The following is a 17646-nucleotide window of genomic DNA, read 5'->3' on the forward strand; positions in this document are numbered from 1 at the left end:
TTGCATAAAGGCACTTGCCAATCTAAATGCGCTTTTGCGGAAATACTTTTAACGGAAAAACTTTAAAAGTATTTCCGGAAAATCATGCCAGTCTAGACGCAGTCCAGGTGTTGCTATAGACTTTCTGCTACTTTTCAACTACTTTGGATAGGTTAAGAGTCAGTAAGTATAGCATTCAATATAATTGTATCCAGCTCCAAAGCTTTTAATTTCAGGAAAATATTTTGCATCATTTGAAAGCAGCTGAGAAGATCTTGGGCACCTATGTTATGTTCAGATAGTTCAGTGTTCAAAACCTGTACATATGTATACACACACACACACACACACATATATATTGCATTCAATAAACAAATGACCGTAATTTTCAAATGATGTATTGCCCTGCTAAATATTTTATGGTGCGTTGAGTTGCTGAATGATAAATCAAAGTGTATAAATAATATTTATTTTTTCTTTGTCTGGGAAAGACCCAGACAACAAAGTGCAAAGAAAAGGAAATTTCGAGGTTTTTTTACATAACATTTGCAGTTGGAAATTTGATTTCTGATCTTTGCCTCTAGTAGCATTTCAAGGCGGTGCTGCATACAAAGTAACATATGGTCATTTCTGTGTGTTGACAAGAAAAGCTCCTTTTCAAATAAACAGCCATTAGCTAAACAATGGGGTTTCTAATCTTATTAATCCTCTGAAAGATTGCAGAGACTGTGCAGTGTGTATAAAGCTTCTGTTGGCCTCTGCCTCTGTTTTATTGTAATAACAAAAAACTGTTGTCCCTGTAAAATCTCTGCTATACAATGTGTACCATGAACTAAGTGGGTTACTGTCCTTTTGGTGCTGGATGGATTGACTCATATCTGTTTCATACCTGTGACTGAATTCTAAATGACTTGTACCTCTTTCCAGTCAGCAGATCTCTCTTAGTATTCAAGTAAGTGCAGCTAAGCATATGTGTGGGTGATCTACATGGGTGAAGAGATACAGTGATCTCTTCAGAAATCAAGAGCGAGGGTGCAGTGTTAGCATGATGCATACGGAATTATTGTCAGATTATTATTTAAATGAATAGTAATTGAATCCTCTCTATGTCTACGCATTCTTTTATCGCGGGCTTGCTTTGGTGAGTCCCTGGATCTGGTGATTAATGTTCGGATCATACTAGTGGAGTAAGAGGGGAGATACAGAAACACCCCCCCTCAACTTACTGGTGTAACCCACACGCCTAGTGGTGGTGGCTTACTCTCTCATGTAGTGGCACTTAGACCACTTACAGCAAGCAAAAAGAATAAGGGAGCTCTACAGTGTAAGCTGAGAGTTGGGTGGCTTTATAACTCAAAGCGTAGAAGCTCCTATGCTGAGATCCCAGGTTCAAATCTGCCGTGCGGTGGTTTGATTGACACACATGTGATAGTACAAATTTGCCCTGCCTTAAAATGTACCTTTCAGCCATCTTAACTTCTGGCAATGAAATCTATGACTGGAAATACTGAAGGACAAGGAACAACAATGTTCATAAAATACTCTTAACATTAAACATATGGCTGTGGGGTAAGGGATAACCCTCAGAACATGTCCATCTTCCTGGCTGACTGTGGGGAAATTAGAGAGCAATATGGTACATTGATCAGAAAGTGCCCCTCTGCACCATCCTGTGCCCTGAGAGGTATATTGTGAGAGCAATGCTGCATCCATCATATTTCCACACCCACCAATTTTCATTCCCCTTTTACAAGCTCCTTATTCTAAGAATAAATCTTATATTGAACAGAAGTCAGCACCCATGAATACATACATAGTCAATTAGCTGCAGACATCTCTCACATTGAATCTTTTTTTCTTTTTTTTACATTGACACGGTTAAATATAAATGTATTCAAATATAAGACTGTAGAAGTCATCAGCTATTAACAATTCAGAACTCACTGTAAGGCAGAGTTCAGGAGAGAACACCATGGCTTCACTGCACTTGTAACAGCTAATCACAGAAGTGGAAACACTCCATTTTAAACACATGGGGATGTTTATTGAGGCATTTTGACTTACCATGTTATTTTCATAGCTAGTTTTATTCCAGCGTCACAATATCCTGAGTGTAGGAAACATGGCAAGCATGCATGGCATTCCAGTGATGACCAACAAAAAACTGCAAACCCCTAGGAATTTTGGCACCTAAAGGTCATTTAGAGCAACTCTAAAACTGCACTAAATTGTGCTGTAGTCTGAATTGACCCCATCGCCGTATGTATGGGAGAAAGTAAAAGTGATGGAAAACTCTGCTACAGCTGAAAAATGGGACCAGGGTTTCAAATCCTTTTAAAAAGGCTCTACTTGAATTGTGGAGTAACTGTCAAACAATTGCAGATGACAAACGCAGTATTGTTTTGCGCAAAAAAGCCCCGATCGTGAAAATGGAGATCGGGGCTTCCTTGCACAAAACATGTCTAGATTGGCACGGACGCTTTTCCGCAAAAAGTGCTTTTGCAGAAGAGCGTCCTTGTCAATCTAAACGCTCTTTTCTGCAAATGCTTTTAACGGAAAACTTTTCCGTTAAAAGCATTTGCGGAAAATCATGCCAGTCTAGACTTAGCCCACAGGTATAGCGTACGTGGAGCTATATGTTGCAGTGAAATGCACACTATGTTCATTCTGTGAAGTTTACCTGCATGTGTTAATGAAATGCTGTGTCAGTCGGGAGACCATGGGGAAAGGCTTCAGTTACCAGAGTCTTTCATTGCAAGGAGGAAAGGCTCTGGCAAGGAGAAGCAGAGCATAAGGCTGTCTCCCCCAGTGTTGGAGCCTATCCCTACTGCCAGAGTCTTTTTCTGTGGTGGGAAAAGGCTCCAGTAGTGAGAGGCAGCTGGACACAACACTGCTAAAAACAGCTGAGTAGATGGGGAAGCATGACTTGGGCAAGAAGTGAGCTGTGTAAGGTATCTCCTTAATTACATACCCCATGCTTCAGCTGCATTTAGTTACTTGCAGAAGCTGTGCCTCATCATTACACTATTAGGTGACAATGTGTGTATGTAGACTACACTATTTCAAAATAACTAGCGCTATTCCAAAATAACTTATTCCGCGTCTACACAGCAGGAAGTTATTTCAAAATAGTGTCAAAATACTGTCAAGCTGGAGGACTTCCTACTCTGACTCTTGTAACCTTCATTGTATGAGGAGTAAGGGAAGTCAGAGGAAGAGCGCTCTATTTCGAAGTAAGTGCTGTCTAGACGCTCCCTATTTTGAAATAAGCTATTTCAAAATAAGATATGCAATTGATATAGCTCAATTTGCATAGCTTATTTCAAATTAAGCCCTGCAGCGTAGATCCACCCTAAATGCTGCCAAAAGAGGGCTGGAGAGTATGGGGTGCATCTACACACCAGGGCTTAATTTGAAATAAGCTATGCAAATTGAGCTATATCAATTGCATATCTTATTTTGAAATAGCTTATTTCAAAATAGGGAGTGTCTACACAGCACTTACTTCGAAATAGAGCGCTCTTCCTCTGACTTCCCTTACTCCTCGTACAATGAAGGTTACAAGAGTCAGAGTAGGAAGTCCTCCAGCTTGACAGTATTTTGACACTATTTTGAAATAACTGCAAGCTGTGTAAACATGGACTGTTATTTACAAATAACAGTAGTTATTTCAAAATAATGTTGCTGTGTAGATGTACCCTATATGTCATCTGTGTGTGGCAAGAGAAGAGTAAAACAGGTCTAGGCTCCTATTTACTCCCAGGCATCAGGAATAAGCACTGTGAAGGATATAGCTGCCACTGTTGTTTGCCAAGGAGGTGGAGGGGAACCCTTGGTGCCACACTTAGGCTATGTCTACACTGGCGGCTTCTTGCACAAGAATATCTTGCGCAAGGGTTCTTGTGCAAGAAAACATCCACACTGCCATGTGTGAGCTGTGCTTTTGCGCAAGAGCATCCATGGCAGCGTGGACTCTGTCTTGTGCAAGAAAGCTCTGATGACCATTTTAGCCATAGGGCTTTCTTGCGCAAGAAACCCCTGCCAAGCATCCACACTGCCCTCCTGCGCAAGAGGGCTTACACCTATTAAAAAAGAGCGTAGCTCTTGCACAAGAAGCCCTCTCTTATCACGCCGTACTGTAAATTTCCTTGTGCAAGAGCAGGCAGGCAGCGTGGACGCTCTGCGGATTCTTGTGCAAGAACGGCCATACTTGCGCAAGAAGCCGCGAGTGTAGACATAGCCCTAGTGGGGAGAAAAAGGGTATTTCTGTCTCTTTGGGAGGGGATAGGACTGGGGAAATGGAACAACAGGCACCCCTGTTGAGTGTCTTAGATCCACAGATTGCCTTGGCCCTCCCATGCAATTTGCATTAGCTTGATCTGTTTAAACATATGTATAACCCACCTGGTGTAAATCTCCAGAGGACATGAGCTGTTTCGGTCCCACTTGCCCTATTCTGGCTCCTTAGCTTACAATGTAGCAGTTTATGCTTTGAGCTCAGTAGGTTGTAGGTTCAATTCCTACTATGTCTTGCCCCACTCCCTTTAGGGTAGTTGATCACAGCTATATCCCAGAACTGGTCCTGCTAGTTCTGCCCTCACTTCCCAGCAATCCTCTTCTCTGCCGTCCACTGCAGCTGCCCAGCCTATCTCTGACCGGTCTCCATCCTATTTACTGGTTTTCTTAAATCCCCAGCGTCTGGTATCACGTGACTATGTGAGACTCTGAGCTTTTTATTTTAAGAAAACACGTGGTCCCTATGTCTGGGATGAAAGCTTGGAAAGAGACATCCTCCATCCCAGGGACTCAAAGCAAAGGCGGCAACAGGCAGCATTAACCCCCGAGCCTGACCCAGTCTCGTTATTGGCTGCAGGGGTTGAATCCTTATTATTGAATCCTGAAGGTGGCAATCCTGGGCGTGCCCCTTCGAGCCATCACCCCGGCAGCCCCGCTCCTCACGCCTCGCACCGCAGTGACTCTCAGGGAAAGGGCCGGGGGAAGTCAGCCGCTTTGGGCATGTGCGAGGGCGGCGCCCGACGGGCCCCCCTCTACCGCAGCGCGACCGGGGGTGGGGGGGATGCTGAGCGCGCCAGCCCCCTGCATCTGTCAGCCCCACCCACACTCCCGCCCTTGGACCCAGCGCCCCGCCGCCTCCCAGCCGCTGTCACTGCGGACCCGCTGCAGCTGGGCGGCTTCCCCGCTCCCGCGCCGCCACCCCCCAGCCGCACAGGCTGGGAGTGACATCACCCCTGTCCAATCAGTGCCCGCCGCTCCCCCTACCCCAATCGGCCCCGCTAGGCGCGCGCCCCCAGTGCGGGCTGGGAAAGGGCGGGCCGCTGTCCCGCGGGCTGGGTGGGCGCGCAGAGCGGGGAGGGGGCAGAGCGCTGCCAGGTGTTGGCAGCGCGAGTGGGGCGCCTCTAGGTGACGGTCCCGCCGTGTAGCCGCTGCAGCAGCATTGCACAGGTAGGACACGGCCTGCTATGCATGTATTTGTTGTGTTCTGCGGGCGGGGCGGGGTGTGTTTGCTCCACAGTGTAAAAAAAAAAAAAAAAAAAAAAAAAAGCGGTAAAATAATAGTAATAAAAAGTCCTGTTGCATTAGCTTTTCTTAGGGGAGCAAGCAGCTCGGGTGACAGAGACCGAATGGGTGACGAGTGACCCGGCGAGAGGTAGGGCTCAAGGTAGAGAGATGGGGAAACGTCTTGGGAAGAGGCAGAGCTTGACTGGTGCAGCGAATTCAACAGCGAGTGGATGGGGATGGTGACAAGTCAACTTTCCCCTTGGATTCAGCAGCCGGGTCACTGTGGCAGCTAGAGCAGCAGCACGAATCTGTGACTGGCATGATGATAATGTGCAACCTCTGCCGGAGGATTAGGGGCCACCTGTGAAATGTAAATTCGTGAAAGAAGCAGGCGGAGAAATCTGGGCATATTTGAGTCTAGTCAGCCCCCTTCCCCATGTCTTTCCTATGCTTCTTCAGTTAAGAACCTCTTCTTCTCCTCCCTACCTCTGCAGTCCAGCCATTTCTTTTCATTAGAAAGGAAGCCTAGAGTAAATTTTTCTGTGGCCTGAACACTGAAACTGAATCATCATTTCTCATATGGGTGCAGAGAAGTGACTGCAAGTCACTGACATTATTGCAGCAGGAGATGCCATATATGTACTAAGGAGGGCATTGGATATATAGTCTATTGAATCCTTTGTAAAATGCAGATTTTTTTCTGTCACAATCTCTGCCCTTAGTATTAGTATTTAGTAATAATAATAATAATAATTAATAATATAAATAATAAGTTAAAATGAATGTTATGTTCTTCATCCTCAATATGAATTGGGCAAAAAGATCCAGCGCAGAAGATCTGTTTCTGTCACTAATTTATAGGAATTTTTTGGCACGTGAATGCCAAAAATGTATCTTTAATATTTATAAATCTTACTTATTTTCACATTATTGTTGCTGCTGTGCGGGCATCTTTTGGAGCCAGTCTGCATACACAAAGAAAGGTAGCACCATGTTTTATTTATCTGAGAGATAATTGCATGTATTTATAGTGATCGACTGCAAGTCGTTTTCGTGATCTCTTATTACAATTACAATCAAATTATTTCACCATTTCTATTTTAAAATGTTAGTTGCTCATCTTTTTCTTTGATATTTTATATGTAAATAGAGTAGTACTGCACGTAGACTGTAGTAACACCTGCTGGTGAAAAGTGAGATATTGTTTGTGGACTATGTCACTGCTGAGCTTTGCTAAAAGTCTCCTCAAGAAGATGAGCACTTAAGTGACGGTCACAAGTTGCAGAAGGAAAATGACAGTCTTTATGAAATTTAGCTTCCTAGGTGGAGTGCTATTTCATTATGTTTGAAAGCAAGAATTTGTCTTTGTGTATTAGAGATTATCTATGTAATTAATAAATTCAGTTAATTTAGTAAATAGAATGAAATATGACTCATAGGTATAGCTCCATATCAATCTCATAGAGCTGGAAGGGACCTTGAAAGGTCATTGAGTCCAGTCCCCTGTCTTCTCAGCAGGACCAAGTACTATCCTTGACAGGTTTGCCCCAGATCCTTAAATGCTCCCGAAGGATTAAATTCACAACTCTGGTTTTAATAGGTCAATGCTCAAACCACTGAGCTATCCCTCCCCTTTCCCTTAACCTAAGAAAGTTGTGTACAAACCTTAGTGGTTCAGGAGCCAAATTAGTGATCAACATTACCAACTCCCCTCCCTCCAATAGTGTGAATTCACTGTTTCATTTATTATAATACTATTCATCGGTAAGCAATATGACAGGAAATATTTAGCTTTATATAATTTTCATACATATATGTTAATAACATAGTGAAAGTTAGCAGCATGGTAAAACCATCATGATTGAATAATAATTTAAATTGGTTAATAATAATAATAATAATAATAATAATTAAATAATGTAATCCAAAAAACCCCAGGAGACACATTAAGAAGCCAGTTGCAGCTCAGGAGCTGCAGTCTGAGTATCACTGAGCTAAGGTGTTTTTGCTAGTAATTGTATTATAGCCTATAAAAGTCTTAAATGGAATTCCAATTTGTGACCATAAGCCATTATGTAAATATGTATGACATCCAGTTCATGTCTTGTTCAGGCTGTGCGAGATAGTATCAAATTTGCATATGAAGGCTAGTACGGCAGATTCTCTCTCGTTGATTTCTGAAATTGTTTTGTAAGAGAATAGCCACCTTTAAATCCATTTTTAATTGCCTGTGCAAGTTAAAATGTTTTACAACAAGTTTCTTTGTTAATCACTCTGTAAACAAAATCAGATATTCAGAATGGTAACAAAAAAACCTATGTCTAATGATAATTCTGGACATGCTCCTTTCTGGATATGCAGTATGATATAAAGACATGATCACATACATTTTTTCCACAAGACCCTGCCTCATCTAGTGCACAGAATGGAGGATGCTAACTTAGGGTCAGAGCTGTGATTAAAAATCCATGGCTGGCTGGTGGCAGCTGACTAAAGCTTCTACTTACGGGGCCGTTTAAGTGCAATGTAGATATTTGGGCTTGGGCTGGAGCCTGGGCTCTAGGATCCTATGAAGTGGGAGGGTCACAGATTTGGGCTGCAACTTGAACCTGAATGTCTACACCACAGTTAAATAATACCCTCTTAGCCTGAGGTCTGCAAGCTCAAGTCAGCTGGCATGGGCCAGCAGTGGATGTCTAGCTGCAGTATAGCAAGACCCTTAAGGTGTTGCTATTCAGCATTTTTTCTGTTTTCCTTACTACTGCACAATATTCAAACTCTGTCCTGGAGACAGAACTCATCACTATAGTAGCCCAGTGCATTACAAATAATAACAAATGTATTAGATGGTTGAGCATAGGAAGATTAAGGTCAAAAGTATCCATTAAATTTGGGTGCCCAATCTGAGACAAGAAGAACCTGATTTTTTTTTCAGAATACTTGTCATTACAGGCAGTCCCCGGGTTACGTACAAGATAGGGACTGTAGGTTTGTTCTTAAGTTGAATCTGTATGTAAGTCGGAACTGGCGTCCAGATTCAGCCGCTGCTGAAACTGACCGCCAGTTCTGACTTACATACAGATTCAACTTAAGAACCCCAAGCTTCCCCAAGTCAGCTGCTGCTGAAACTGATCAGCAGCTGATTCCAGGAAGCCTGGGGCAGAGCAACTCTGCCTCGGGCTTCCTGTAGTCAGCGCTGGTCAGTTTCAGCAGCGGCTGACTTGGGGACGCCTGGGGCAGAGCAGCTGGGGTGCTGCTGGGTTGCTCCAGTAGCACCGCTCCTTGGCGCTACTGGACCAACCCAGCAGCACCCCAGCTGCTCTGCCCCAGGCGTCCTGATTCAGCCACTGCTGAAACTGACCAGCAGCGGCTGAATCAGGACCTGGGGCAGAGCAGCTGGGGTGCTGCCGAGTTGGTCCAGTAGTGCCCAGAGGGCGCTGCAGGACCAATCGGCAGCGCCCCAGCTGCTCTGCTCCAGGGTCCAAAACAAAAGCCTGGTCTGCTGGAGGGGGGGGACACACTAGCCGCGTCCTCCCCCCCCAGCAGACCAGGGATACGGGAGCAGAGCCGCAGCGGCAGCGGGGTGCCGTGCCTCTGAGGCTTTGCTCTGACAAAGCCTCAGAGGCGCGGGACCCCCCGCGGCTGCGGCTTCAGTCCCGGTGCCTGTGGTCTGCTGGGGACGGTCCCCAGCAGACCACAGGCACCGCGACTGAAGCGGCAGCAGCGGCGGGTTCCCGTGCTTCTGAGGCTTTGCTCCGGCAGACCAGGGGCACCGGAGCAGCTTACGAACGGGGCTTTCTCGCCCCGGAGCTCGCAGGTAGCTATCCGCTACCTCGACCTCCAGGGCAAGAAAGCCCCGTTCGTAAGTGCGGATCCGACATAAGTCGGATCCATGTAAGTTGGGGACTGCCTGTATATACCACTTCATTTGTTCAAAGTTCACATTGACTTCAGTTGTCACATAGTTCTCAGCACTCTGCAAATCTGACTCCGCGGTCTCAAGTTGCTCACCTGAAAATATAAGAGACTCTCAATTACTGACCATCTGTGAAAAATGTGGTTTATGTTACTTGCCTAGCATCATACAGGAGCTCTGCTAGGTGGGAAGAGAATCCAGTTCTAAAGAGCAGCGTTCAGCTGCCTTAACTTTGAAGCCATCCTTTCTCTTAAAAGTGCTCATCCTCTTGAGGTGACTTTTAGGTAAACTATCATTTATCTCATTTACCACCAATCTGCCCCAACTCATTCACTATACACCTTCCATCCCTGGCAACAAATGAAGAAGGGTGGGTACAGAAAAAGTCTCTTTCATTATACAGAGTGCTCCATCCTCAAAGAGGGCTGGTGCTGCTCACTGAATGAGGCAGAGGCCTGTGGAAAACATCACACATCATTATGTAATTCAAGACTGTATCATAATGTGTATGCCCAAGAGGAAAGTTGCATAGGCAGTCTTCATTCTGGTATTTCCTAGTACATATGCTTTACTTTGCAAACTTAGTAACATTCTTTCAACATATTTTTTTAAAAATCTAGAAAAATCACTCACAAAAATAAAACTGGAAAAATGGATGTCTAACCTGGCATCATATTGACAACCATATGAGTAATCACTAAGGTAAATAGCTTAAGTCCATAGACGTCTTATTCCATTAGCACAAGTGGAACTCATAGTCGCAGGATGGTGTCATCCTGTGTGGACTATCACCAGAAGAGGATGACACACACATTTTGCCAGTGGGTTTCAAATATATTTGCTGACTAGAATGGTGAGACTCAGGAATCTTGGGTTCCATTCCATGCACTACAGGAGAATGTTCTTTTCCTGCCATTCACCTTCAAGCATGACAGCTTCTGCCTAGTACTGTCCCTCCTGTTCCTGGCTCATTTCTATTTCTTCCCACCTTGGGCCTTTTTGCAGTCACATTCTCCTCACTTAGCTTGTCCCTATTTCACACCCACTCCCTGGATGAGTGTACTTGCCCAGTCATTCCCAGTTCCCACACCCCCTCCCAGCACCTTCTTCCCAGTCACCTTATTCATCCAGTCCCAGTTCTCCCTCCACATCCCAACTCATCATCAGATCTATCTGCCTCTCCTCCCTGGTCATCAGTCCTAGCCTACTTGACAAGTCTGCTCTCTGGTTCCTCATCGGATCTCAGTCTCCCTTGCTTCTCAGTTTCTCTCCTCAGATCATAGTCCCAGTCTCCTTGCCCAGTCAGTCCCAGTGATTTCATCTGACTCCTTAGGTATCCTGCTAGTCCCACTCTCCCTCCCTATCCTTAAATCCTAGTCCATCTGTCACCCGTGTCTCTCAACAGTTAAATCTCAGCTTCTGTCTTCCTGTCCCCTGCCTTTTGTCCCCACCTATTTCCCCTCATCTCTCACAAGGCTGATACTTGTCCTATTTGCATTTGAATCAGGTAACTCTCTTTCACACTTCCGGGCACTGGCAGCATAGTCATTGGGAGGACAGAAGAGACAGGCTTCCTGTTGATAGTTCATGGGCTTAGTCCAAGGCCTGATGCAGTTTGGAGCTACAATTGCAGGGAATTCCTGTTCAGTCCCAAGTTGGGGCATACTCAGTGTGGATGGAATTTTGGGGGGAATTTAGCTTCTAAGATCTAAGAATTCTCTTAGAACACAAGGAATCTGTGATTTTTTTCGGAAGTGTGTAACTTGGCCAAATGGAGGTTGATTTTCACAGGAATAGGAAAAAGTACATGCCTGAAGCAAAGACCACCTCTTTTCCTAATTTCAAAGCTTGGCTGCAGAGCCTGGGGACACTACCATTTTTGAAAAAAAAATTGCTAGAATTTTTTAAGATGGGGGATAAATAATGCATTTTTCTCTAGCTGTGATGTTGGACCAGCTGTTCTATTTTGCTGACATTTTCCAAAAAATAAATTCAGTCTGATATAAATACCTGTTAGGGAAAAATTCAGCCAAATGGTTTAAGTTTGCCAAAGTTGTAACAGCTGAAAACAGGACTTATAATGAAGTGTTCAGTGGCCTTATTCATAGGCTGTGCTACCAGTCCCACCTCGAATATCAACTGGTCAGCATATGATTGCTGTGTTCTGTGACTTTGGGAATTACTTATTGCAGCTGAGGTCACCGTTAATTTTTTGAGTTTCACTGCAGTAGCTACCCAGTCAAATGTGTTAGGGTTGACTTGGCACACGTTTGCCATTGTAATTGATATGAAGTGCCATATACACAGATGCTATCTATACATAACAGAAACCACTGTATTTGACAAATGAGAAGCAACAAATTGAAGAAGGTCCAAGCCCTGCCATTTTGTTGTGTATGTAGCTCAAGCCACAGACATGAATCTGAATATGGACATGTTAGTATGGCTGTGAGATCTGGGTTCAACAATTGTAAACTTATATTTAGAGTGAAGTGTGTATGCTCAAATACAGACTTGGAAATTCCAGGTCTACAAGCCCAAGTTCTACATACCCGGGCTTAGTGTAGACATGCCAAAAGTATTTTGATTTTTTCCAAAAGTTGTGTGAGGAAAAGGAAGAAAATCCAGTGAAAAATGTCCTTCAGGGATGATTTTTGAATATATATGTGTGTGTGTGTGTGTGTGTGTGTGTGTGTGTGTGTGTGTGTGTTTAAAGAAATCCTTTTTTAATCAAACCAACATGAAAAAGCAAAACACCGTTCATAGTTTACGTTCTGGGATTTTTGCCATTTCAACTAAATTATTTTAACAAACCTACTGTTAAGCTAAAATCTCAACCATTATTAGCTACCCTCTCCACTATGCTATCTTTTCATGACAATCATGCACTTCTTATATGATGCAATATAATTTTCAATAACTGTTGCTGTAACACACAACTCTGTTTACAGATTTATTTTGTTCTCTGAGAGAAAAATATTTATTCTAATATCTGATTTGGAAACAATAAGAAAATAGCAATCTTGGGCCATGCTGTAATGTGAGTTATTTATTCACATCAGAAAGTATGTATAAATATTTTGGTATCTGCATAATCTTCAAATGAATTTAGCAGGGAGATAGGACTTCAGTTTTAAAAATGAGAAGTATAGAGCCTGATAGATATGTCAAGGTAGTATTTTTGTTAAATCACCTTTTTTCTTTAAAGTTTGATATTTATCCAGCCAAATTGTCTGTGTGATGATTTTGTGGTTAAGGCACAGAACTGGTAGTCAGGAGAGCCAGCTTATTACAGGCTTCATCTGAGCTTTGACAATTTATATAGGACCCAATTCAACAAGTTAAACACATCCCTAGGTTTAAGCAAAAAGTCATTATTTTGACTTCAAGTGTGTGTGACTTGAAGACAATGGTACATTCATTGCTTTAGTCTTGTGTAATGGCTTCATTGCCTTAGACTATTATTTCTCTATACTTTAGTTGTCCTCTCACATACAGTAGGGATAATACACAAAAGTAATTATATTTAGTTTGTTTATAAAGAGAAATTGAGGGCTTCATATAGAACAAATCATCAATAGCTCTTTTGAAGAGCAGCACTTGAATTTGAGTATGTAGGCTATGCCAATGTGGACAATTTTTAATTTGCTAAGTGAAATATTTCTGACGACAAACTGAATCCTCATTATGCTTTTCATCAGGATCTTTTATTTAACACATTACTAGTTCTTGGCTGCAATCACTATATTAGTATTTATATTATACTCTATGAGAATATTGTGTATTAAAAAGGCATTGGGTTGGCCAATGTGTGGTTAAAATGTCAGGCTTCATTTACCAAGTATCAGACAGATTTAACATTCATATAAGATTATAATCTCTTCAATTCTGTTTTTTAAAGCAAGGATTAATTTTTTTCTTGGTATATAACTTCTATTTTTCAAACCAAAATAGATCCATTTATTCTTGTCAAACTCTATATAAATATTAAAAAAGAAAGACACTGAATGATATTAGTAAAGGTAATAGGTATATACTCTTTGCCTGATATATCCTCCCCTGTTAGCATGTGCTGATTCTATTACAGTAGTTGACTGAGGCAGGTGACTCATTACCCTACTTGTGAAAGGGTTATAGAAGTGGCTCTCTGAGAAGCAAGGCTCTAGAATGTGAGCTTACGCTGTCTTGAGCTGGCAACCCTAGTAACAGGCAACCTGGAGAAGAATGCTTAAGATAAAGATATTGTTAAGCTAATTCCCTTTTGGAAGTTTTATTGGATAGTTTTCATAATGTATGGACTGAGTCTGGGTATGTCTACACTACAGCACTAATTCGAACTAACTTAGCTAATTCGAATTAGCGCATCTAGACTTAAAAACTAGTTCGAATTAGCGTTTTGCTAATTCAAACTAGCATGTCCACGCTGAGTGGACCCTGAACTGAGTTTAAGGATGGCCGGAAGCAGTGCCGGCAGGGCATCAGATTAGGACTTAGAGCATGGAGCTGCTGCCTCAGGCTAGCCGAGGGCTGTGCTTAAAGGAACCTGAACCCCACCCCGGACAGACAGTTCTCAGGGGTTCCCTGCTTGCAAAGCAGTCCTGGCTTGGAGTGCCCTGAGTGCCCACACTCGGCACATCACAGCACTCGGCCATCAGCCTGGCTGCACTTGCCACAGGCTGTCATCCGGAGGGGGAGGGTCAATCAAGGAGCTTCAGGAGAGTTTCCACCCCGAGGAGCCTGCAGAGCCAGCCCAGTCGTCCCCATCAGGGGCTCGTACCCCATTCCTCCCTCACCTCCTTCCACTTACCCCTCCCTAGCCCCCCTTCCTGATGTACAAAATAAAGGACACGTGTGTTCAAAAATAGAAACTCTCTTTATTGAACAAAACTTGGGGAGACTGGGAAAAGAAGGTGGGAGAGGGGAAGAGAGAGGCTGGGAGAGGGGAGGGCAACTAAAAGGGTCAGGGGTTTGGACCAGGTCCCATATGAAGAGAGGCTAAAGAGACTGGGACTTTTCAGCTTAGAAAAGAGGAGACTGAGGGGGGATATGATAGAGGTCTATAAAAGCATGCGTGGTGTGGAAAGGCTGCATAAAGAAAAGTTCTTCATTAGTTCCCATAATAGAAGGACTAAAGGACACCAAATGAAATGAATGGGTAGCAGGCTTCAAACTAACAACAGAAAGTTCTTCTTCACAAAGCAAATAGTCAACCTGTGGAACTCCTTGCTGCAGGAGGCTGTGAAGGCTAGAACTACAACAGAGTTTAAAGAGAAGTTAGATAAAGTCATGGAGGTTGGGTCCATGGAGTGGTATTAGCCAGGGGGTAGGAATGGTGTCCCTGGCCACTGTTTGTGGAAGGCTGGAGATGGATGGCACGAGACAAATGGCTTGGTAATTGTCTTCAGTCCATCCCCTCCAGGGTCCCTAGTGTTGGCCGCTGTCGGCAGACAGGCTACTGGGCTAGATGGACCTTTGGTCTGACCCAGTATGGCCATTCTAAGCTCAGGGTCGGGGGTCTCAGTGGACCACCTTGATTTTCATGCAAACCTGCTCCTGGGTGGCCAGGCTGGCAGCTATCCTGCCCTAGACGGCCACTTTCCTGTGCCTAGTGCGGAGGTCGTGGATGAGGTCCACGATGTCTACACTAGACCAGGTGGGCACCCGCCTCTTGCGGACCTGGGCAGGCTCCCGGGAGCCGCCAGCGTGGTCCCGGGAAGAGGCGGAGGGCTGGGTGGCAGCGGGTGGCTGGCTTGAGCCGTGCCAGGTGCAGGGTCTGCTGGCTGGGTGCTGGCAGCCTTGCACCTGGCATGGGCACCGTAGCCAGCCCGTGCCCCTTTAAGGGCTCCGGGGCCGGGAGGGGGGCAAAAGAGTTTCCCTGGTGGTGCCCAGAGTGGCCACCAGGGAAAGCTGGGGATGGCTAGCCTCCCACTCGTTCAAATTAAGTGGCTACACAGCCCTTAATTCAAACTAGTTAATTCGAACTAGGCGTTAGTCCTCGTAGAATGAGGTTTACCTAGTTCGAATTAAGCACTCCGCTAGTTCGAATTAAGTTTGAACTAGCGGTTTGTATGTGTAGCGCCTATCAAAGTTAATTCGAACTTACGTCTGTTAGTTCGAATTAACTTTGTAGTGTAGACATAACCTTTGAGAGCAAGTTGATGCTGTCACTTCCTTAATGCAGTAGAGAGGGGGTCGGGACTGGATACACTTCACTCTTCTTAATGTTGCCATGATTTTAGAAATAACACTAGAAGATTTACCCAGCATTGCCCAAGTCCTTCAGGATAGGGGCTGATTGGTGTGGGGGGTGTAGGAGTCAGGGCAAGGGTGGAGATTTTGGCAGTTCAGGGCATGGAGTGAGGGGTGAAGTCAGGATAGGGGATTGGGAAGAGGGGACTCAGGAGAAGCGGTGGGAAGGGCTGCCAGCTGTTCCCTGGGGCTGGCCTGAGGCGGTGAGTGATATGCAGTCCAGCTGCTCCCTGGGACTGGCTCAGGGTGGTGGGGGCTATGCAGCCTATTCCACTGAGGGGATGTCAGGGTGGTGGAGGTGCACTTGCTTGCTGCTTCCCAGTGGTCATGCTGGAGTATAATTGTCCCTGATATCATTGCCCTCCCTTTGCATTTGGTGAGAAACAATTGCATTCCACCCTGGGTGTGTTAAAGTTTAACTGGTTAACCAGTGAACCAATAAGCTGATGCTTATCAGTTCCTGTTAATGGTTAAACTCTGCAACACTGCTAGGGAGTGTGGAGCTTGAAACTTGCAGCCATGTAGGGCTGGGGAGCTCTTTATCACTCTTCCCTCCCTACTTTTACATTCCCAGGCAACATGTTTAACAGTGTAACCAGTAGAATTCTGATAGGTTACACAGTTACTATTTTTATACATTTTTTACATTCCTATGCCATACACACCCCACTGTCCTGGCACAACCAAACCTCTGCCTTGCTTTAAGCAAGTCATCTGATGAAGTGGGTATTACCCACAAAAGCTCATCCCTAATAAATCTGTTGGTCTCTAAGGGTATGTCTATACTACAGAGGGTTTTTTTTCGGAAAGATGGTTGTTTTTCCGAAAAAACTTCAGTTATGTCCACACTGCAATCGTGTTCTTTCGAAAAAAGAATTGAAAGAACAGAGGGTTTTTTCCGACAGCAGTAAACCTCTTTCTACGAGGAAGAAGGCCTTTTCCAAAAGAGCTCTTTCAGAAAAAGGTGTGTGGATGACGAAGAGGGTTTTTTTTTTTCCCTCAAAAGAAGAGGCCTCCAGGAAATAACACAGGTGCTCTAGTGGCCACTCCATCCAAAGGAATGACAACCCTATAGTGCCTATCTCCTGGCCCCTTTTAAAGCTGCAGGTACCCTGGACAAGCCTTATGACACGAAGCTGGCCCTGGAGCAGCACCCTGACTGCGTGGCTCTCCCTGCCACAGGCCTGCTGACCCATGGCACAGCCACAATATATTAATCTGATTATTGTTATAAGTCTTTGTTTTTAATAAAGGACATCTGATCTCCCTCTGTCCATCTTACTGTTACCAGAAGACCAGCTTCATTTTCATCCTTTTAAGACTTTGTACTATTTAAAAAATGGAATACTGAACAATTTGTAGGTTAGTTTTTCACTAAAAAGGTGTTTAAAGTGGCTTAAGGGACCACTGAATGCTGCTGAAATGGCAGCTTCCAACTTCAAGAGTTGGTTGTTTTTTTAAAGTTGTCATTTTTCCCTTCCTCCCATCACTGAACTGTCTCTCCAATGCTTCTTTTATCCCCTCACCTTGTTATCTTTGGCTTTTCTGCCTCCACATTTTTCCATCTCCCAATTTATGTGATAAAGGTATAGACATTTTTGTGTATGATTCACTGAGACAGTCTCCTATATCTGACATTGGGACTTGGTACAAATCTGTGACATCATCAAAAAGTCATAATCAGTTGATCAGAATATGGCTTCAGACAAACAGGGTCCATACCCAGACTCTAATAGTGGAAATTCTATGGTTTGGTATTAAAAACATGGTTTTAAGTCTCAAAGAGTTGGTTAGCTAACACTGAAATCCTGGAAAGGGGATTTGTACTTCTAAATCTCATCTTTCTCTTTTCTTCTATATGACTCTTATACACTGCATTTGAACAGCGTGATATCTGCTAGTCATGACAACAAACGTCATCTCTACAGGAGAACTAGTGGAACATTGCCAGTGCTGACTTTCGTTCCAATTACTGGGGTGAT

General features: G+C 44.1%; 1 protein-coding gene across 6 annotated transcripts in view; it reads left to right on the forward strand.

Moving 5' to 3' along the window:
* Positions 1-17646, forward strand: part of CNTN1 (contactin 1) — a 396144-nt gene that overhangs the window by 16323 nt on the left and 362175 nt on the right. For 3 of the 6 annotated variants that reach the window (XM_075930050.2, XM_075930054.2, XM_075930015.2), the window contains exon 1: positions 5139-5442. The exons of the other annotated variants lie outside the window; for them this stretch is intronic. The gene's annotated coding sequence lies outside the window, so the exon portion shown is untranslated. Of the gene's footprint in view, positions 1-5138; positions 5443-17646 lie in introns of those variants that run through there. 6 annotated transcript variants of the gene reach the window in all.

This window comes from Pelodiscus sinensis, chromosome 1 (genome assembly GCF_052426305.1).
Source record: "Pelodiscus sinensis isolate ZL-2025 chromosome 1, ASM5242630v1, whole genome shotgun sequence".
Taxonomy (NCBI): domain Eukaryota; kingdom Metazoa; phylum Chordata; order Testudines; family Trionychidae; genus Pelodiscus; species Pelodiscus sinensis.